This window comes from Hemibagrus wyckioides, linkage group LG19 (assembly GCF_019097595.1).
Source record: "Hemibagrus wyckioides isolate EC202008001 linkage group LG19, SWU_Hwy_1.0, whole genome shotgun sequence".
Classification (NCBI taxonomy): Eukaryota; Metazoa; Chordata; class Actinopteri; order Siluriformes; family Bagridae; genus Hemibagrus; species Hemibagrus wyckioides.
Window position 1 is genome coordinate 18,725,001 of NC_080728.1, and position 16,786 is coordinate 18,741,786.

Here is a 16,786-nt window from a genome sequence, read left to right on the forward strand (position 1 = left end):
GATAATAATAATAATAATAATAATAATAATAACAATAATAGGAAAAAGAAGAAGAAGAAGATCAGTGTCACAGCTCATGTTAATCTCTATGTGAGTTTCTTCTCATCCCCTTGAGTCCATATGGGTTTCCTCTGGGTTTTCCGGTTGCCCTCCTTGTGCAAAAACATGCAGCGCTTGGTGAATCAGCTATGCTAAATTGCCCCTAAGTACTGGCACTTCATTCAGGGTGAATTTGTTCCCACCTTCTGTCCGATATTTTCAGCATACGCTCCAGATCCATCATGATTCAGAAAATGGTCATTTCTTTTATTTTAAATGTGAAAAAGCTTCTGACCAATCAGATTGGAGAATACAGCAGGGTTATGGTGTAGGTTATAACTATAGCTCAACACATTCTTCCTGAATAGTTAGAGTTATAGTTAGAGAATAGTTATATAGATAGTTAGATAGATAGATAGATAGATAGATAGATAGATAGATAGATAGATAGATAGACAGACAGACAGACAGACAGACAGACAGACAGACAGACAGACAGACAGATAGATAGATAGATAGATAGATAGATAGATAGATAGACAGACAGACAGACAGACAGATAGATAGATAGATAGATAGATAGATAGATAAACAGACGGGCAGACAGATAGACAGACAGAAATTCCAGATGTTCAATTAGCAGGAGCCAGCTGTGTGATTATTGGTTTGTCTGGAGTCTATTCTCGTTCCAGTTTTTTCACACGTGTGGCTTCATATAGCTTGACTCTCATCCTCCTTCCTTCCTTCCTTCCTTCCCTCCCTCCTCTATCCACGTCCACCTCCACGGAGCACCTGCTCTAACAGATTCCCGGCGCCGTCTCTTGGTTCCGTCTCTGGAAGCCACCGCAGTCTGTCTCTGCTCTACTCCACTGAGATCATGGAGTATTGATTTCCCACTGAGCAGAAAAATGACTTTCACCATGCCGAGTAAACACAGCGCCAGAGGGAAGGAAAAAGCATGCTCACGTGAGCGTACTGCTGTTATGCTACTAATAAAGCTAATAACGTGAGCGGAAGAGGCAGAGACGGGTGCGTCTGAAGCGCTGTGTTTTCACTGCCTTCACACTGATGTTAATCAGAGTGTCTGTAAAACACCAGGGAGTGTGTGGAGGTGTGACTCCAGTCTCAGAGGATTTGTACGGCTGAAATATCAAAACGTACACCAAGGACTGAGGGAGATGTGTTGCACATCTGTATTATGCATCTGTATTATGTAGGGAACAACATCGAGACATCTTTCTTTCTTTCTTTCTTTCTTTCTTTCTTCCTTCCTTCCATTTTCCTCCCTCCCTCCTTCCACCCATCCATCATCCATCCATCCTTTCTTTCTTTCTTTCTTTCTTTCTTTCTTTCTTTCTTTCTTTCTTTCTTTCTTTCTTTCTTTCTTTCCATATTAAAACGACTACTTTAATATAAACCTTGTTGACGTTACTGCTGGAATCACTGTACACCAGCTTAAATCTCATGGTTTGTTGAACAGAAACTCATCCCCTCATCAGCCAGAGCGTGAGATTCTGCGTATTTCAGCTTGACTCTACTATTTATCTTGGATTGTGTTGTCGATGGAAGAATAATAGGCTTAATGAATTTGTTATCCTGCACAATGGCATGGGAATAATTTGATGTCATTTGTAGCTACAGAAAGGAGACCTTAAGCTCTTGACCTTTTCCACCGTATACTGCACAAACCCCCACTAATCACCAGGGGCACTTATTTTATATGTCACACTGAGTGCAGGTGTGATATGATCCCAGACGTCTAGCTTATATATTTTTCCCCCCATTACACCCCCGGCTCGGTATGGAGATTTCATCTCGGACCACCAATAATAATGAAATCAGCATTACACCACACTGAATACTCAAATCATCATTATCTATCTATCTATCTATCTATCTATCTATCTATCTATCTATCTATCTATCTATCTATCTATCTATCTATCTATCTATCTTTCTTTCAAAGAATTTTATGCTGAAGTGAATGACTCTCTTATTCTTTTTCTTATTACAGAAGGAGACTTGTTCTGTTAAATCACTTCATATGCTAAAAGAATGACTCTTTTTTTATCCATTTATAGCTACAGTTAATTAGTTACGTTCCCTCAGCAGTCTCTCCTTATGAAGCTACAAACACAACTTATTACTGTAAAAAGCTAACACACGCCCATCTTCCGCTTTATACCCAGCTGGACCCTCACAAAATTGTGTGTATTTATATAGATGTGTGTATAGATTCAGGTCAGGTCATTTGGTATTCTGTGGTGTGTTGATGATAATATAGTCATTAAGCAAGCTAATTACTGACCGTGTGCAGGCGTTATCTTACCTCCTGCAGTAACGGATCTGCAGGTCAGTGAGGATGCTGACAGGCTGGAAGAGACAGTGATCAGTTATGCTGTGGCCTCATCAGGGGGCTGAGTTTCTCCTCATTAGAGCGGACGAAGCTGGTGCAGCGATAACTGAAGCAAAGCCATAATGTCACCTCATCCATCCTTCCGTCTGTCCGTCCATCCATCCATCCATCCATCCATCCATCGCTTTCTAGTAACGTCTAATCAGCTCTCTCGGGCGCTCGGGGAAACAGGAAGTTTCTCCTCATTAGAGAAGACAAAGCAGATGCAGCATTAACTGAACAAAAGCCATAATGTCACCTCAACCATCCGTCTGTCCATCCAACCATCCATCCATTTATCCAACCTTCCGTTCAACTGTCTGTCCATCCATCCATCTGTCCAACCATCCATCTATCTATCCATCCATCCATCTAGTTAGCCATTTCTCTATCTATCTATCTATCTATCTATCTATCTATCTATCTATCTATCTATCTATCTATCTATCCATCCATCCATCCATCCATCCATCCATCCATCCATCCATCCCATCCGTCACTGTTGCAGTGCTTTCTATTAACAATTAATCGGCTCTCTCAGCGGCTCAGGACATTAAAAAGCCTTTCAGCCTGGGTTGAGCTTCAAGTAAAACACTTGGGAGTGGAAGAAGGTTCTGTTATAATAATAATCAATAGCTTAATGAGTTAATGCTAATATTACCACAGATTTTACACCAGATGCCCTTCCTGACACGACCCTCTCATTATACCAGGCTTGGGACCGGCACTGAGAGTTAACTTTTCAGGGGGTTGGTTAGCTTCCTGCCTGGTAATCAAACCCGGGCCATGGCAGTGAGAGCACTGGATCCTGCTGCTGGACCACCACGAGGAGTATTTGTCACTATAAAATTCATCTTATACAACACTAAAACAAATGATCATTGTTTCCAGAATGACATGTCATAACTTTTATCCATTTCTGGTTACATTTTCATGTTTCAGAACAAGTTAGAGCAGCTACAATCTCCACGAATCTAAACGCCTCCATCCTAAAGACTTCCCATCACTGCTTCAACAATCATGTACAGGTTATAAATCTGCATGGGTGGTTGCTATGGAAACGATAACAGGTTCATCTAAGTGCCACTGCTATCAGAGGAGATTGGAGAAATAATTAATCAGCACCTTTCTGACCAATCAGAATTAAGCATTGAATAATCCACTACATAGTTGAACTAGGTTACAATGCAGTTTTATAAAAAGGTTCGGGAAACGTGAGCGGCTTCGTATCCGTGTGAGTGTGCTGCAGAGGGAGCGAAATAATCTCATCACTCCAGAGGAGAACACAAGGTAGATGGCAGGGTGGAATTTGATGAGCTGAAAATAGCAGCGTGCTCCAGTGTGAGAACAAGTGTGTGAAGGTTAAAAGATGGAAGCGCGTGATGTAGCACCGGAATACAAGCAGGACGGATGACGTAGGATAAAGGAGGGAGGATCTCAGGAGGTTCTGCAGCCGTAGCCGTTGTGTGGTGTGTGTGTGGTGTGTGTGCGGTGTGTGTGCTGGGAAGCAGTGGGGTGGAAATGTGAGAGGTGAGCGCCCCTTCGGGGTTCTGCCATTTACCTGCTGCAACAGGGGGTGGTATATTTTTAGGCCGAGAGCAATGAGCGATGGAGCACCTGGAGACTGCAGCAAATCATCAGGAGGAGTGAGAAAGAGACAAGGACAACGAGGGGAAGTGAAACATCACGAAATCAGTGCATGACAGCAAGACTAAAAAAAATCAAACCTCAGCGCTAAAATGTTCGTCGGCTCACAACCACGGCATTATCAGAAATTTAGCAGCTTTAAAGAGGGCTTTAACCTCTGCCCACTTCATAATCACATATCCGATAGCCCTCCGAAGCATCATCCAGCTGAAAGATGGCCATAAAGTTGTGGATTTGGTCTGCAGCAGTGTTTAGGTAGGTGATACATGTGAATGTAACATCCACATGAATGCAGGACTCCATGATGGTTTCCCATCAGAACAGTACCCAGAACATCACACTGCCTCCTCCATCTCTCCTTCTTCACATCCTGGTGCCATCTCATCCCCAGGTAAACGATGCAAACACACACACCTGGCTGGCCACATAAATGTAAAAGAAAACCTGATCCATCAGACCAGACCTCCTTCTTCTTCCATTGGTGCAGTTCTGATGCTGACATGTCCATTGTAGGGTCCTTCAGTGGTGTACAGGAGTCAGCATGGTCACTCTGACGCTCTGCAGCTCTATATATAGCAAGCTGTGATGCTCTGTGTGATCTGACTCCTTTACATCAGAGCCAGCTTTCACTTTTTCAGTGCTACACTAGCTCTTCTGTGGGATCGGACCAGATCTTGGGAGTCCATGACTCTGTCGCTGGATCAGTGGTTGTTCTTCACTTTTGGTAGGTTCTAACCACTGCACACCAGGAACACCACACAACACCTGCTTCTGTGGAGACACTCTAATCCAACCGTCTAGACATCACAATCTGGGCCATGTCAAAGACATTCCTACATTTGATCATTTTTCCTGCTTCTATCACATCCCACCTTTCTTACACATGCCAGTTAATGTTATTCATTTCACCTGGTAGTGGTTTTAATGTTATAGATTAATAGTATGTCGATTTCCTTTATAAACTTTATTCGATTTACTGCATCACTCAATGCCTTCTTCTAGCAAGCCTCACTATGATTGATACCGTTAAGAAAGGATCTTAATTTCTATTTGCATTCATGATCTTTTAGTTTGTTCTGTGATAAACATTTATTCTTACTCTCACATTTAATCATTTCTCACAAGCTGAAATATACTGCACAGCCATCGTGATGGAAACCTTCAACAAAGACACTCCCTGAGTCAGACTGGAGCAGCACCGGGCCCTCACTGAGCTCCTTCTGTCCTCATTCTGGCCATGCCGAGAACCACAACAACAAAAACGTGACACGAGGCAGCATCCCTCCCAGCAATACCCTCTCCTTTTCTCCTTCTTTAATCCTTTTTCGATTGTCCATCAACAAAAACCCACGTCCTCGTGCCAGACCCGCTCAATAGCTTTTATTAGACGTGACCTTTTTTTCTGGAAAGAAAACAGCAAGTGGGTCCCTGAAGTCTGTTCAGGAACTGACCTGCGAAGGCACGCGGAAAGCATGACCGCCGAGGATACGCAACGGCTATTGTTTCTGCAACATCTGCTGCAGCATTTGCATAATTCTCATTGGCTTAATTGGATCTGAGGATGCAGGCGAGCGGGTCGCTTTTGGCTCATCCCGAGACTCGCTGAAGTGAATCAGGCACGGAGAAGAAGCTGCCACAGGTGAGGGGCAGGTGGGGGGCTAGAACACTGGGCCAAGTCTCTGTATCATTTCATCCACGGCACTGTGTTAACGGCTCCAAATGAGCTGCTTATGAGTCATGCAGTCATGTTCTGCCTGTAAACTGTTGTTAAATTCTCACTTCTGATTTTTCTAAAAGTTAACAAAGCGTCGACGCTGGAGATTCCTTCCGTAAATAAGTCTGGTTTTGTACAAAAAAACATCACTGCATCAGCAAATATATACCTACGCTCCTTTATATGGAACACCCATACATTCCTACTTTATACCCTAGTGTACATTTAAAAAGCCCAGATTACACGGCTCTCTAACACAGAGAGCCAGGAGAATTATGGGAGTTAAGCAGCATCCCACACTTCAGGCCCTTTTTGAAGAAACAGTTATTAGACAGGCTCAAAAAAATGATTTCAGATCCCACTCATGCACTCTGAGTACAGTGTTGCCAGATTGGGCGGATTCCCGTCCGATCAGGCTCCATTTGGTTACATCTAACCAGGAAAAAAATGCATTGGGCTGGTTTTTGATGCAACTGGCGGCTTTATGACATTTTATTCATTTTCCATACAACCGAATTTTTCGATAAAGTATAATGGTGATGTTTTAAATATATGGTTCAGTTTAGCTAATAAGGTTCAGGAGAGTCCGGTCCAGTCAGACTTTGATCCTGATTGGCGGGTTTGTTGTAATCGTTGTACTCGTTAAGCCAGTATCACAAAGTTATTAGCAAAGCTGTACATGTTTTTATCATCATCATGCCAAAGTGGGGTACATATATAGAGTCCTACCGAAAAGAATGCAAGAGTGACCCATTTCAAGAGACGTTCTCATCAGTTCTGCAGTTAATGTTGTGTGTGTGTGTCTAAATTTTCCCTATTTGTTTTGGGTTTTCTGTTTGTTATTGTATTAGGTATCACAGTATGCAATTTGGGGCTGGTATTGTTTGAAATGGGCGGTTTAAGCTGTAGATGGGCTGGAAATCTTCAGTCCAATTTGGCAACCCTGTCTGAGTACCAACTTCTTACCTCGGGAAGACACCTCAGAGTTCCTCAGTGTAGGCTTAACCGTTTTAAGAACTATTTTGTCCCACTGTCCATTAAAGCATTAAAAGATAAGTTAGCCAGAGGTCAACAATTATCATTTTTTTCTGATGTGTGTAATTATATACATGACTACGATGACTAAAGGTGTGTTGCACAATCGTTAGGGTGCAACTGAGTTGTTCACTGTACAGTATATTGTGAGTAGGGCAGTGATGGGTCACTGTATGTTTTATATGTATGTAGAATATTACTTGTATAAAACAGCAGATATGGTATTGTATGTGTCCAATACAAATTTCCTTCAGCACAATAAAGTTTATCTTATCTTTATCTTATCTTAAACCCTCTGCCCTCTGCTATCAGCAAATCTTTTCCATCGGGAAAAAAAATTCCCAGCGACATGTTTCGTGTCCTCTGGAAAGATCTCGCTACACCCAATTTAGAAGAATAAGTCTCGAGTTAACAAGAAAAATCTCATCTCATTGCCTGTAAATGGGTCTTTTTTTTATCTGTTCGTGTGAGCGTTTGTGGAGAAGCAGTTTACTCTGCATGGCCTGATGGGAAAAATGGCAGAACTGACTTTTATGGCTGAGGAGAGACAGAGTGTGTGTGTGTATGTGTGTGTGAGGGAGAGAGAGAGAGAGAGACTGAAAAAAGAGAGAGAGAGAGAGAGAGAGAAAGAGAGAGAGAGAGAGAGAGAGAGAGAGAGAGATGCTGTGTTCTTGGTCCTCTCTGTCAGCATCAATCGTTTTCCCATTTCGTTTAGCTGCTGCCAAAACTCACAAGTCGCTACTGACAGAAGCCAATTACTCGTCCCTTCTCTCCACCTGCTGCAAACGCAATTAAGCACAGAAGCGACAAAACAACATAAACACACACACACACACACAGAGATTCATCATTAAACTGTTCTGTGTGCACATGTGTAACCTGCGAGTTTTAAAATATCTCTGTACGCTGCCTGTGTGATATACACAATGACTGGGATTGACCCTTTTGTCTCCTAGCAACATATTACAGGTATTTTCTGAGTGTTGGATGCTATTTTAAACTGAAGTGCTGCACAACTCATGAGTGAGGGAAGTGTGTGTCTCAGTGCTGACTGAACTGAACTGCTCTGTCAGGATGGTCGTGTTTCTGTGCTCTGTGCTGGTGAATATGTTTGTGTTTGAACAATTCAAGGCACCTTGCACTCCGTTCTCGGGACATTGTTTAAAAACCATAAGATCTCACACAGTTTGCAGTATGATTCGATTTGTTAAACACGGACATTGTTGTTTTTTTGTGTCGTCTGTTTTAACCTGTAACTTAACCTTAACGTTTATTACACATGAGGTTACAAATGTGCACCACTCACAAAACTGCCTTAGCTGATTAAAAAAAAGTGCAGTGCAGGCAAATACAGTGGAACCTCAGCATACAAATGCCCTCTCCTTATGAATTTTCGCCTTAAGAGTTGAAATTTGCATCGGCATACAAAGCATTTTCGTCAGGATGAGCCGAACTGAGCGCTGGCTACGTTGCACGTACGTCCAGGAGCCGTTAAAATCTTGTTTGCGTCAGTGGAAAGCCAAGCGAAGCGAGTTTACGAATGTTTTTCAGTCAGTGGAAGCTGTTTGGAAAGAGTCAACCCACGATACCAACGTTGCCTTCATCATGCGTTCAACAGCTAGGTGATTTTTCGGGTGTTTTTTTGTTGACAGATTGGTGGTGTGGGTGGTCTGTTCTATTTTTAGCCCAAGCTTGGTGGCACGACTTCCTGTGAGGAGCCTTGAGATGGAATGCTTGGCTTGGGTCAGTTCTTTGTAAGCAGCCGTACAGTTTACATACACTTCGTACTGGGAATATTGGTCATATTTTTGGCTGGCTGAAACGGATTATCTGCATTTACATTATTTCTCACAGTGAGATTATAATAAAACAAAAGACTTAGTTAATCACTATACTTGCTCATTTCAAGCACGATTTTGAATTTTGATAGCTGAGCTCTGATTGGATCTTTCTCTTTAAGTGTCCAGAGATATCACCTGTACAGCCCGAGTTAAAACATTATTACGTTTTAAGAGCATTTTGGCAGCAGATATTTTTTAACTGCTTTCATATATTTAGATGTTTTGGACGCTGATACACAGCTTCTAAGCCAGGGAATGATGATGAAGGAGTTATATTTTTGAGATACAGTGTGTATTCATCATCCTCCAGCCTTCCTTATTATCGCTTTCTGGGCTGAGCGCTACTGTTGTGCTGGAGTGTTATTTTGTTCATCGTGTAATGGTTAGTTGGTTGGTTTCTCAACCCAACAGTGACTCACTCATACCAGCACCACATGCATGCTAACACACCAAAGTCATTGGTTTAGCGAGATTGATCCACACCTCCTCAGTCATGGGGTCTGATGGATGGGGTAAAGAGGTGACAAATTACTGTAATTATATACCTACAAAGGGCATCTATAGACGTGTGACAAATTAAACGAAAATCCAATAAAGTGTTTAAGGAAGGTGTTTCAGGAGCTTCAGTGCTCCTTGCTATGGTTTCTTGATCTGTACTGGAGCCATGAAGATCATTTTCTGAAGGATCTTCTCTCAGATGGAGGGGTATAACACATTGCTCCTAAAGCTCTACAAAGGCTGTTGAAATGTGGTGAGTGTTATGGTACTGGGGAATGGGGCGGAGTCATCCTGGAAGAGACCACGCCCACCATGACGAAAGGTTCATGGTTCTTCAAGGTAAGAGAAGTAAATAAAAAGCCCCTGTAGCATAACAGAGTCGCTGTTATTGCCTTTAAATTGTTGCCCATGTGTAAGAACTATGGACCTGATAAAGGAACCAGTAAGCAGGTAATAAAAACTTAAGATGTGCTCTTGAAGGAAATATACTACTACTCGACTTTAGATTATGGAGCAACATCAATCATGCATCTTTACCTCAGTCTTTTAGATCGCTCATGGTATGATATTAGCGAAGATGGCTCCAAGCACAGTGAGTTAAAGGTATAATAAAAACTGCTTAGTTTTGGGGCAGAAGCTGATGTCCTTGTTGGTATTGGACGAAGTGTAATAAGAAATCAAGTCAATAAGATGCTTTTTTGTGGCATAGAAATTAGAAAGGTCTCGTTTTGTTGAAGTACTAAGAATGCCTTAGAGTTATAAACATACATAGAGATGCTGTATCCAAATACACAGAAAGATGTTGATCAAATCCAGTGATAGGTGACGTGAATAACATTGCTAGCCCTGGCACCTGTGGGATAAAGTGTGGGATATATTACAGCAAGTGAACAATCACTTCTCAGTGTTGATGTGTTGGGAGCAGGAAAAATGATCAAGTGTAAGAGTGACTTTGACACGGCCCAGATTGTGATGTCTAGACGACTGGATCAGAGCGTCTCCACATCAGCAGGTGTTGTGTGGTGTTCCTGGTGTGCAGTGGTTAGAACCTACCAAAAGTGCCCCAATAAAGAACAACTGGTGATCCAGCGACAGAGTCACGGACTTCCAAGGTCTGGTCCGATCCCACAGAAGAGCACTGAAAAAGTGAAAGCCGGCTCTGATAGAAAGGAGTCAGATCACACAGAGCATCACAGCTTGCTGTATATGGAGCTGCATAGCTGCAGAGTGTCAAAGTGACCATGCTGACTCTTGTACACCACTGAAAGACCCTACAGTGGACACGTCAGCATCAGAACTGCACCAGTGGAAGAAGGTTTGATGAATCAGGTTTTCTTCTACATCATATGGACATCCAGTTTGTGTTTGCATCGTTTACCTGGGATGAGGTGGCTCCAGGATGTGAAGAAGGTGAGCTGGAGGAGGCAATGTGATGCTCTGCGTAATGTTCTGCTGGGAAACCATTATGGAGTCCTGCATAATGCTTCCTAAGTGTTTAGAAATGGTTTAAGGAGCATTCACCAGATTTCAGTCTGACTGAGCGTCTGATGGATGTGCTGGAGAAACAAATTAGATTCTTGGATGCTCCACCTCACAACTTAAAGGATCTACTGCTAACATCTTGGTGCCAGATACCACAGCACAGAGGTACTGAATTGCAGCCAGTTCTTTGTTCTGTTAGTGACTGAAGGCATGAATGACACACAGAGTGCAGCTTTTAGATAGATTCTGATAAAGCATCTGTTGATGTGATTTAATTGGTCACTAAACTGATCATTGTGGTCCAGCTGCCATGATTTCGGACAGTGTAATGCGGTCCATTATCTAAAAACACCTCAGGTTTAGACGTATTTGGTGGCACCAAAAAACCTCGATTCTAGAAAACGTAGTAGTAAAACGACTGGAAAGATCACCAAAAAAAAAAAAAAAAAGCGTTTGTACTGGTAATTAGTGACTTGAGTCAGACATCCACTGAAAACGATTTTCTTCCATCAGCAATTTTTTTAAGCGGCCAGTTTCTTTAGATGTGAATGATTCATAATCTATATTTACACCAGCGACAGTCATGAAACTCCCCCACTAGACTGCCTTTTTTTTTTTCTATTTCTAGTCATTTTCCTTTCACGCCACATATATAGCCGGCATTACGGCAGCTCATGGACAAACAGACATCTTCTCCCCGTCTCTGATTCCTCCCTTTCACTGCAAGCGCCACTGACTCTGTAGCGACTCATCGATAATTATAAGGTCTGAGGAGACCCGTCTTTGGTGAGAGTGAACAAATCTTCTGCACTGGTGATCACAATCAGGGTTACAACACCAGGATTCGGTCTGCATCTCAACAACTGGCTGTTTTTAGCCCTTCCTCGACAGTCGCTCACTTGCTCACCATCTCTCTCTCTCTCTCTCTCTCTCTCATGGAAACTCCTGTTCGGAGTGTGATGGCTCTATTCTGGGAAGAGTGGGGGTGTGTTTCTGGTTTCCAGGAAGGGAACCAGAGCAGGGTCAGCGTGTGGGAGAGATGAATACAGCCCTGGAGAGAAAAGAAGACGACAGGAAGACAAACCTGCTGGTATTCATGACACTTGTCGCTGAGTGCTTTGGTATAGAACGCTATAAAGATAAAGCAAAGGATTTTGTAGCTTCCTGATCAGTTTCACTTCGCTCTTCTCACTCTGTCCTTTCAGCAGACCAATTAATAATGAAAACCTCTTTAACGACAATTCTACCTTGCAGAAGTCGTTCCTGCAGCAAGCCTGTGTGCTTACGCCTGCAGATTTTATTTGTGATGATATAAATAATCCAGGAGCTGATCGGAGTGTCACCTGGCCGTCCTAAAGGAAGAACCAGCGTGGTGTCACAGAGCTTTCATTAGCCAGGTTATGAACAAAAACAGTAACGTTTATCTTTACACACCTCCAAAAACAAAGAGCTTCTCGTTGCTGATCCGAAAAGCAGAACTTCCAGAAGATTCCAGCGGACTGACGTCAAGCGCTTTCACCTCCGGACCAAGCTGAGGGCGGTCAAGCGAGAAAACCAACATAGAGGCCAAAGCTTCGGTCTTGTTAGTGAGTGAATATAAGGCCATGTTTTATGGAAATTTCCAGAAATGAGGTCATTAGTATAAACAGGTGATTTGCACTACAGTGTGAGCTGCAGCGAGAGAAAACTAATCAACACCTTCTGACCAGCTGGAAGAGAGAATTCAACAGCATGTGTTTTATTCGCATACTGAATCGGGCTCAACATACACACACACACACACAGCTCAACCCACTCTGAACGACCAGTCAAATCACTCCTCCTATGTCCCAGGAGGTAGGTAAGACGCAAAGGTTTGATGGGGCACCTTGGAGGAAGGGGGACAGAAATAAACGCGACACGGGCAGAGCTTCAGCCACAGACTGACTAGACTAATGAGGCGAGGCTGAAGTTGGGGAAAAGGTTCCCAGGGGTACACACACACACACACACAGAGCTCTCTTTTGCCCGTGCCCTAGTTCCTGTTCCGAGTGTCATTAAAATCCCTGAGCTGGCCAAGCTGGACGACCTCAATTAGGTCGCAGCAAAATACAGAGTTTGAAACCAAGTCTGCGATCTGAAAAACCCGTCAAACCCGAGAAGCTTAAAGTGTGGTACTGACCACCAGGTAACAAGCACATGCTTTATCTTATATCCACACTGACCACCAGCAGCTCTGATTGGACCAGTCATGACATGGAGTAAACACACCATGCCACACCAGAACAGCAAGAAACCAAACAGCTCAGGTCTGGCTTTTAGCACAGCTCATCAAGCATCTAGACTTTATAGAGCGACCTTTCCGCAACCCCGGCAGCTCCGGTGTGTCCACACAACCCCCATCCCACTGCCCCGGCTTCTCCAAATGCCACAGGGACCTGTCACTTCCTGTCTAGGAGAAGGTCAAAGCATTAACGGCATCTGTAAGCTCGGTCGCACCGCAAACCTCAGCCCTCCCTCCACGCCTCCTTTCCTTCTCTCTCAGAAGGAATTGTTAAATCAGCGCACTTTAGACAGAATCTCATCCAATCTGAGACAGACAGTGAGGCAAAGAGACAGTGACAGTGAGGCAGACAGCAAGGCAGAGAGACAGCAAAGCAAAGCGACAGTGAGAATGTGAGACAGAGAGACAGTAAGACAGAACATCAGGACAGTGAGACATCAGGACAGACATCAGACATCATGAGACAGATGCAGAAAGACAGTGAGACAGACAGCAAGGCAGAGACAGCAAGACTGAGACAGTGAGACAGACAGTGAAGCAGAGAGACAGAGACAGTGAGACAGACAGCAAGACAGAGGGACAGCAAGGCAGAGCGACAGCAAGACTGTGAGGCAGAGAGACAGTAAGACAGAACCAGAGGGGGTCCTTGAGTATCACTATTGTACAAACACTAACAGGTGTATAAGTGCTTAAATCTTGTGCATTAATTCATATGTACACAGCTACAAAAAAAAGATTGCATAAAACAAGTACAGCGTGACCCACAGGGTGAAGTCCGACATGCAACATAGAGAGGGATCATGGGTAAATGTAGCATGCAGCGGTGCGCTCGTGTGCAACGGTACAGCAAGTTAACCAGCATGATTACTCTGAATAAAATCCATGCACTGAAGCACATGCTGAACATCTGTTTATTATAAACATGCACTACGTGTGCAGACAGATGATGTGGAGAATTATTAATATTATTAATCAGATAAAACAAGCTTTGCTAAATGAGTATCCTGAGCTTCGGTGAGATCTTACCATTGCGTCACTGAAACACACGCAGTTTAAAAATAAAGATGTTACGGCCGAAGACCTTCTGCCATTTTCCGTGTGTCTAAAAACGTGTTGCTCTTAACACACTTCGGCAATTACTGTATATTGATAGTACGTAACGGTCATATCCTAACCCTACCTTTTAATATCCTTTTTAATAAAAAGAGCTCATGCGTCATTTCCCCAAAATCTCAATTTCCCATTGTCACACGACTCCAGAAATAAAGACAAGTGTTTTCCTTTTTAATAGGAACGTTGTGCAGTTATTTTAATCAGCCAATCACGTGGCATCAGCTCAGTCTATACAGTCCTGTTGATACACACCAAGAGCTTCAGTACATCAGAATCAAGAAAAAGTCTGTGGTAGAGTTGATAGAGTCTGATGACCTGGTTGGGGTTTTTCCATAAACTGTTGTTCTGGAATTTTCAGACCAAACATTCTGTAGACAGAATGGTGAGAAAAACAAAAAACATCCTGCAGGCTGAAACATCTGGTTGATGAGTGAGATCAGAGGAGAAGGAATGACAGGAAGTCTACTTTTTTTTTTATCCTAGTGTTAACTGCTGTGCAGGTAAACCTCACTCCCCTGATCTCAAGATGCGTGGTGCCGTGACCCGGATGGGAGTGAGGTTTAGGGAGGGTGAGTGTAACAGAGGCCAGGGCCGGTGCTGTGCAGGTAAACCTCATTCCCCTGATCTCAAGAGGCGAACTAGCGACTGACGCTAGAGGCTGCAGTTTTTAGACTCCTCCTTGTTAATGCATGCTCGAGACCCTCTTGGAGCAGTTGCGAGTAGGACCCGGGGATGGTTACACTAGCATTCATCCCCTGCAATGCCAGGGTCCGCTGTTCGATCCGCATAGTCTGCCACAGGTTTTACGTCGGATGCCCTTTCTGTCGCAACCCTCCTGTTTTTTTATCCAGCCTTGGAACTGGCAAAAGTTCCACTCTTCAGTGGCGGCTCCCTGCCCGGGAATTGAACCTGGGCCGCAGCAATGAGAGCACAGGATCCTTCCGCTGGACCACCAGGAGGCCACAGGAAGTCAATAGTAACTCGAGTAATCACTCTTTACAATTGTGTTAAACAGAAAAGCATTTCAGAACACATCAAACCAGGTGATGGATGAGGTCCAACAGCAGAAGACCACATCAGGTTCTACTCCTGACAACCAAGAACAGGAATCTGAGGCCCAAACTGGAAAGACTGGAAAATAACCAGGTGATATTTTTCCCCACCAATCTTTAACTGGAGCCCATCCACCTCCAGCTTTGAGGTTTTGTGATGCTTTTCTGTTCAACACGGTTGTACAGAGTGATTGAGTTACCCAAACTAATTTCCTGTGTTACCTCTTATCAACTAAGTATTTCCATATGCAAAACTGTTGCTATTCTGTATAAAGAGACTGTTGTGTGTGAAAATCCCAGGAAATTAATCAATAATCATAGTTTTTATCCATTTATTGTTACTGTTACAGTAATATCCATTAGTCAAGTTAGCTTCTTTTCACATTTGTGTTATTTTGGCTTTATAAACAGCTGCTCCCCTCACCAACCGCCTCTCTTCTTTTTTTTCCTCAAAGTTAATAAGACAAGATTCCACATAAGTAAACTTTCCTGATTTTGGAAAAATTCCCTGACAGAATGGTAATTTGCTGAAACTGGAGACTCCTTTCTTCCCTGACAATGGTAATTTGCTGAAACTGGAGACTCCTTTCTTCCCTGACAGAATGGTAATTTGCTGAAACTGGAGACTCCTTTCTTCCCTGACAGAATGGTAATTTGCTGAAACTGGAGACTCCTTTCTTCCCTGACAGAATGGTAATTTGCTGAAACTGGAGACTCCTTTCTTCCCTGACAGAATGGTAATTTGCTGAAACTGGAGACTCCTTTCTTCCCTGACAGAATGGTAATTTGCTGAAACTGGAGACTCCTTTCTTCCCTGACAGAATGGTAATTTGCTGAAACTGGAGACTCCTTTCTTCCCTGACAGAATGGTAATTTGCTGAAACTGGAGACTCCTTTCTTCCCTGACAGAATGGTAATTTGCTGAAACTGGAGACTCCTTTCTTCCCTGACAGAATGGTAATTTGCCGAAACTGGAGACTCCTTTCTTCCCTGACAGAATGGTAATTTGCCGAAACTGGAGACTCCTTTCTTCCCTGACAGAATGGTAATTTGCCGAAACTGGAGACTCCTTTCTTCCCTGACAGAATGGTAATTTGCCGAAACTGGAGACTCCTTACATACCTGATATGTAAACATTTCAGGAACAGAAAACACCCTCATATCAAAGACTACTCATTTTTCTTTGTTTGAAAAATAAATAAATCAGGTTATTATTGGTGTTAGAATTATGGGAGGCCAGTGCCACACAAGTCCCTGTGCAAGTTGTTACCATGGAAACAATAGCAGAGATTTGTTAAGAATTTAGCAGTGCTGTGATTATTCAAAAACGACGCACAAATCTCATGCTATCACGTTCACAAGTGAAAATGAAGTCCCCTGAAGGCCGTTCTGCTAAACTGCGTTAATGTGGCTCACTACCTGTCTGTCCGGCTGGGAAAAATAGGCTTGATGAATAGTGCGAGGGCGCCGCTCCTCCTGAGATCAGCCCAGTGACCAATCAATAGAGTGGCAGCACTGCCTGGCCCAGGGGCTCGCACATCAATCAGCATCGAACGCCTCGTAACTCGGCCTCCGCCTCGTTGACAGCATCCTCCATGCCGGCCTGCGCATGAGCCACGGCTGTCTATTACTCTAGGCAGATGGGCAACGGGGACAAGTGTACGGCTTGGCATGAATATCTGGCACTGGGGAAGCTCTATCGTGGGT